This window comes from Schistocerca cancellata, chromosome 3 (assembly GCF_023864275.1).
Source record: "Schistocerca cancellata isolate TAMUIC-IGC-003103 chromosome 3, iqSchCanc2.1, whole genome shotgun sequence".
NCBI classification, from domain to species: domain Eukaryota; kingdom Metazoa; phylum Arthropoda; class Insecta; order Orthoptera; family Acrididae; genus Schistocerca; species Schistocerca cancellata.
Genome location: NC_064628.1, coordinates 777,651,954 through 777,658,153, shown reverse-complemented (window position 1 = coordinate 777,658,153; position 6,200 = coordinate 777,651,954).

Here is a 6,200-nt window from a genome sequence, read left to right as displayed (position 1 = left end):
GCACTGTTAAGTGGGGCGTTCCCCAAGGGTCGATGCTGGGGCCACTGCTGTTTCTTATTTATATAAATGATATGCCTTCTAGTATTACAGGTGATTCAAAAATATTTCTGTTTGCTGATGACACCAGCTCGATAGTGAAGGATCTTGTGTGTAATATTGAAACAGTATCAAATAACGTAGTTCATGAAATAAGTTCGTGGCTTGTGGAAAATAATTTGATGCTACAGTAAGACTCAGTTTTTACAGTTTCTAACACACAATTCAACAAGAACCGATATTTTGATCAGACAGAATGGGCATATTATAAGCGAGACTGAACAGTTCAAGTTCCTAGAAGTTCGGATAGATAGTAAGCTGTTGTGGAAAGCCCATGTTCAGGATCTTGTTCAGAAACTAAATGCTGCTTTATTTACCATTAGAACAGTATCTGAAATAAGTAGTCTACTTAGCATATTTCCATACGCTTATGTCGTATGGTATTATTTTTTTGGGGTAATTCTTCTGATTCAAAAAGGGTATTTTTGGTCAAAAACGGGCAGTTTGAGCTATATGTGGTGTAAGTTCGAGAACCTCTTGTCGACCCCTATTTAATAGTCTGGGAATTCTGACATTGCCCTCACAGTATATATTTTCTTTAATGTCGTTTGTTGTTAGCAATATTAGCCTATTACCAAGAGTTAGCAGCTTTCACTCAGTCAATACTAGGCAGAAATCCAATCTGCATGTGGAATGCACTTCCTTGACTCTTGTGCAGAAAGGAGTGCAGTATTCTGCTGCATCCATTTTCAATAAGCTACCACAAGAACTCAAAAATCTTAGCAGTACGCCAAACACTTTTAAGTCTAAACTGAAGAGTTTCCTCATGGCTCACTCCTTCTATTCTGTCGAGGAGCTCCTGGAAGAGCTAAAAAATTAAGCAAATTCCAGTGTTACATTGTCGATTTTCTTTATTTAAATTTACGACTTGTCACCTGAATATGTTTTTTTTATATTTCATTTTATCTGTTTCTAATATCGTGTTATAATTTCATGTATTGACTCGTTCCATGACCATGGAGACTTCTCCTTAATTTGGTCCCACGGAACAATAAATAAATAAATAAATAAATAAAATAAAACACTTATTTGGCACTGTTGCTCTCAAGCGACACAAAATTGCGATTTGTTTTCTGCAGCATGTTTCAGGTTTCATCCTTTGATGGGCAACCGTGCTTGCAAGCAACATTTAAGCGGTAGTTCGTTGTCTCTGGTGAAAATTTTCTGAACAGTGGGCGTCTTTAGCAGACACTGTGTGAGGTTATTTGAGCATCAGTTAACGGTGTAGCAGTTTCTTTCGGTTCTGTAGTGCTGCTTTTTCTTGTGCAGTGAAAACTATTTGTAAACGGTAAAAGGAAGTCTTGAAGGTGCATTATTATACAGGGTGAGTCAGTAACTATTGCCACCTAGAATAACTCCGAAAGTATGATAGTAGCTGAAAATGAAAAAAAAAAAATGGAAATGAGCGTACGGCATTGAGGGCCGGGAGTCCCCCATTTGCCGCGCGGGATTAGCCGAGCGGTCAGGGGCTGCAGTCATGGACTGTGCGGCTCGTCCCGGCGGAGGTTCGAGTCCTCCCTCGGGCATGGGTGTGTGTGTTTGTCCTTAGGATGATTTAGGCTAAGTAGTGTGTAAGCTGATAACCTTAGCAGTTAAGTCCCATAAGGTTTCACACACATTTGAACATTTTTGAGTCCCCCATTTGGGGAAGTTCGGCCGCCGAGGGCAAGTACTTATCGCTTTCGACGCCATATTGGGCGACTTGCGCGTCGGAGAAGGGGATGAAATGACGATAAGGACAACACAACACCCGGTCCCTGAGCGGAGAAAATCTCCTGCCCCATCCGGGAATCGAACCTGGCCCCCTTGGTGGGGCATTCCTCCTTGCTGACCACTTAGCTAACGGGAACGGGGGCGGACGTAGCTGATAAGAAAATTGCTGCGCTGCATTAATACCAATGGTCATCACTTCGAACACCTGTAAATGGACGGTCATGACACCTTTGACGTTCGTTGACCTTTAAAGACCTTACTGTGACACATCATTGGATTTGTCTCGATAGCCGCTATCAGAAAATAAGTACCAAACTACAGCATCCCATTCAAAAAAAAAGTTGACATATCTCTGAACCGACCCCACCTAGCAACAAAAAGCCAATGTCGCATTATGGCCCCCGTTGTCCCATGCAACTTTTGTCCCACAAAGTTTTCAGCTCCTATCATACTTTCGGAGTTATTCTTGGTGGTAACAGTTAGCGGCTCACCTTGTATAAATGTGTCACTGAATGCTTAGCTAGAACACTGCAAATGGACTGATCTTTTCTGGGAACAGTAAATCTGACTTTTGACTACTGGATGGACGATAAGTCCTGAGGAAGAAGTGAACTGCATCTCGAGTGCCAGTGAATTCTGTACGATATGATAGATTTACGCACTGGCCGGACTATGGGCCGAAAAGGAAGATATGGGGTTTGCCTTCAGGGATATCTTACTAAAAACGGTGGAAATGTGGTATAGTTCTGTGCTTTGCACCAAGAAAGAAATTGTTTTTAGACATTTCATATGAAATAGTGCAAAATGTAACCATTTTTTCGGTCACGGGAACAAACTTACATTATTTATATTGTAGCATCAGTGCACCTTTTTTGGCAATGATGCTTAAAGGCGGATACGTTAAAGTTTTCGCATGACCATGTACATCTCATTTACGTAGCTTAATACTTTTTCTTTCTTAACGGCCAAACAAACATAAGAGAAAATTTGTATGTAAGAATATCGACAGATGAAAATCTTAATAACTATCTCGTCGTTATACTGATTAGAATAGTACATGTTCATTAACATTGTAATGCTCTTAAAACAGACACTCTTAGAGCTAATTTAAAATTTGTTACAGTATTTTCTGTTTTAATGTAATGTGATAATTCGTTGCAAAATGTTTAGAGCCATCTTGCTCCATTTATGTTTTTGCATACCAGTCTATAGTATGCAGTTCCATGTTGTATCGTGTGTTATGTTTATGAACAGGTTCATATTTATACACTAATTGGTCGCCAGTGCCTGTTAGTTCTGTACTACATGACGTCGATATCATTTACCTACCTCCTTAGCCAGGGCCAGTCCACTTGTATGAAATAATATCTTTGGCCACAAGATACTGTAGTTTGTGTCGTACTAAAACTGTCAGCTGCCAGTAAGCGGGAATACCAGAATGTGATATTTATCAAACAAGATAAATACTGGAACAGGTGTCCGGGTGAATGGCTTGTATATGGACCAATTAACAGGAAAAGATCCAGGCAGTGGAGTAATGCAGCGTGGGCAGATGACATCAGAAAACATGGAGGAGCAACGTGAATATTTATGATTGTAATACACTTATAGGAATAAACAAGACGCCCTAAGATGCAAATTGGTGGCAAGCGTATATTCATGCGGGTATAGTGGCGAATACATATGGGGGGCGCTCGGGGCGCCCTGCCCCCCTTCCCTGCGGGGCCTCCCGCATTGCCACCCGAACCGCCCCCGCCAATCAGCTCGCACGCTGTTCGTTCATTTCTTTCGTCAGTCGACTGGACTGAATCGAGTTATCGAGTAATTGTAGTTTCATAAGTAGTACGCTCGTCCGCGTGATCGTATTTTATACGTTTCTGTGTGGCACATACAGGGTGTTTCAAAAATGACCGGTATATTTGAAACGGCAATAAAAACTAAACGAGCAGCGATAGAAATACACCGTTTGTTGCAATATGCTTGGGACAACAGTACATTTTCAGGCGGACAGACTTTCGAAATTACAGTAGTTACAATTTTCAACAACAGATGGCGCTGCAAGTGATGTGAAAGATATAGAAGACAACGCAGTCTGTGGGTGCGCCATTCTGTACGTCGTCTTTCTGCTGTAAGCGTGTGCTATTCACAACGTGCAAGTGTGCTGCAGACAACATGGTTTATTCCTTAGAACAGAGGATTTTTCTGGTGTTGGAATTCCACCGCCTAGAACACAGTGTTGTCGCAACAAGACGAAGTTTTCAACGGAGGTTTAATGTAACCAAAGGACCGAAAAGCGATACAATAAAGGATCTGTTTGAAAAATTTCAACGGACTGGGAACGTGACGGATGAACGTGCTGGAAAGGTAGGGCGACCGCGTACGGCAACCACAGAGGGCAACGCGCAGCTAGTGCAGCAGGTGATCCGACAGCGGCCTCGGGTTTCCGTTCGCCGTGTTGCAGCTGCGGTCCAAATGACGCCAACGTCCACGTATCGTCTCGTGCGCCAGAGTTTACACCTCTATCCATACAAAATTCAAACGCGGCAACCCCTCAGCGCCGCTACCATTGCTGCACGAGAGACATTCGCTAACGATATAGTGCACAGGATTGATGACGGCGATATGCATGTGGGCAGCATTTGGTTTACTGAGGAAGCTTATTTTTACCTGGACGGCTTCGTCAATAAACAGAACTGGCGCATATGGGGAACCGAAAAGCCCCATGTTGCAGTCCCATCGTCCCTGCATCCTCAAAAAGTACTGGTCTGGGCCACCATTTCTTCCAAAGGAATCATTGGCCCATTTTTCAGATCCGAAACGATTACTGCATCACGCTATCTGGACATTCTTCGTGAATTTGTGGCGGTACAAACTGCCTTAGACGACGCTGCGAACACCTCGTGGTTTATGCAAGATGGTGCCCGGCCACATCGCACGGCCGACGTCTTTAATTTCCTGAATGAATATTTCGATGATCGTGTGATTGCTTTGGGCTATCCGAAACATACAGGAGGCGGCGTGGATTGGCCTCCCTATTCGCCAGACATGAACCCCTGTGACTTCTTTCTGTGGGGACACTTGAAAGACCAGGTGTACCGCCAGAATCCAGAAACAATTGAACAGCTGAAGCAGTACATCTCATCTGCATGTGAAGCCATTCCGCCAGACACGTTGTCAAAGGTTTCGGGTAATTTCATTCAGAGACTACGCCATATTATTGCTACGCATGGTGGATATGTGGAAAATATCGTACTATAGGGCAAAAATCGCAGAATATCTGAGTGACCACCATCAAACGTTCATTTCTGAGGAAGAGGATGTGGAACAAAAATGGAAAAAATTCAGAAACATCGTCCAGTACGCCTTAGATAAGTTCGTACCGACTAAGGTCCAAAGCGAGGGGAAAGATCCACCGTGGTATAACAATCATGTACGAAAGGTACTACGGAAACAAAGAAAGCTTCATCATAGGTTTAAGAGTAGTCGAATCATAGCTGATAAGGAAAAGCTGAACGAAGCGAAAAAGAGCGTAAAGAGAGCAATGAGAGAAGCATTCAACGAATTCGAACATAAAACATTGGCAAACAATCTAAACAAGAACCCTAAAAAGTTTTGGTCATATGTAAAATCGGTAAGCGGATCTAAATCCCCTATTCAGTCACTCGTTGACCACGATGGCACCGAAACAGAGGACGACAGAAGAAAGGCAGAAATACTGAATTCAGTGTTCCGAAACTGTTTCACTGCGGAAAATCGTAACACGGTCCCTGACTTCAGCCGTCGCACGGACGCCAAAATGGAAAATATTGAAATAAACGATATCGGAATTGAAAAACAACTGCTATCACTTAGTAGCGGAAAAGCATCCGGACCAGACGAGATACCCTTAAGATTCTACAGTGATTATGCTAAAGAACTTGCCCCCTTTCTATCAGCAATTTATCGTAGATCGCTGGAAGAACGTAAAGTACCTAGCGACTGGAAGAAAGCGCAGGTCGTTCCCATTTTCAAGAAGGGTCATAAATCAGATGCGAATAATTATAGGCCTATTTCGCTTACGTCAATCTGTTGTAGAATAATGGAACATGTTTTGTGTTCTCGTATTATGACGTTCTTAGATAATACAAATCTCCTTCATCATAACCAACATGGATTCCGCAAACAGAGATCATGTGAAACTCAGCTCGCCCTATTTGCCCAAGAAATTCACAGTGCCGTAGACACTGGCGAGCAGATTGATGCCGTATTCCTGGACTTCAGGAAGGCATTTGATACGGTTCCGCACTTACGTTTAATGAAAAAAATACGAGCTTACGGAATATCGGACCAGGTTTGTGATTGGATTCAGGATTTCCTAGAAGAAAGAACACAACATGTCATTCTTAACGGTT